The 562-nt window shown below is 60.1% G+C and overlaps 1 protein-coding gene across 2 annotated transcripts in view; it reads right to left on the bottom strand.

Annotated features, from left to right (window-relative positions):
• The window catches only part of PRKCB (protein kinase C beta), a 104,750-nt gene that overhangs the window by 13,020 nt on the left and 91,168 nt on the right, over positions 1-562 (bottom strand). The window lies entirely within an intron of this gene.

Genomic DNA, 562 nt, shown 5'->3' with positions numbered 1-562 from the left:
CACCCCTGCACTGGTGTCAGTGGAAATAAAGTTGGGATTAAAGAAAAGAAAGACCTGGTCAGCTTGAGAGAAAGGGAGGACAAACCCAACAAGACCGACAGACCCAGGAGGACAAAACAGAGAGGCTGCAACACAAAGGGGTCCAGGAGCTGAACGTGTGGAGCTTCCAGCCCTGCAAGCCAGATTTGGGACCAGGACCATGGACTTCTCCTGTCCCAGCACAGCTGTGGCACTGCCGGGTCCCAGGGAATGCCACCTTCCATGGGGACAGAGAACAGGCACCCCCAGGATGGGCTGCACCCACCCAGGGTGGGAGAGGCCCCGGAGGCTCCCTGGCACAGAGGGGACACAGCAGAGGGGACACAGCAGTGGGGCACAGCAGTGGGGACACAGCAGTGGCACAGAGGGGACACAGCAGTGGCACAGAGGGGACACAGCAGAGGGGACACAGCAGTGGCAGAGGGGACACAGCAGTGACACAGAGGGGACACAGCAGTGACACAGAGGACACAGCAGTGGCACAGAGGGGACACAGCAGTGACACAGAGGGGACACAGCAGTG

This window comes from Parus major, chromosome 14 (genome assembly GCF_001522545.3).
Source record: "Parus major isolate Abel chromosome 14, Parus_major1.1, whole genome shotgun sequence".
NCBI lineage: Eukaryota > Metazoa > Chordata > Aves > Passeriformes > Paridae > Parus > Parus major.
This window is presented reverse-complemented; position numbering and strand designations above follow the sequence as displayed.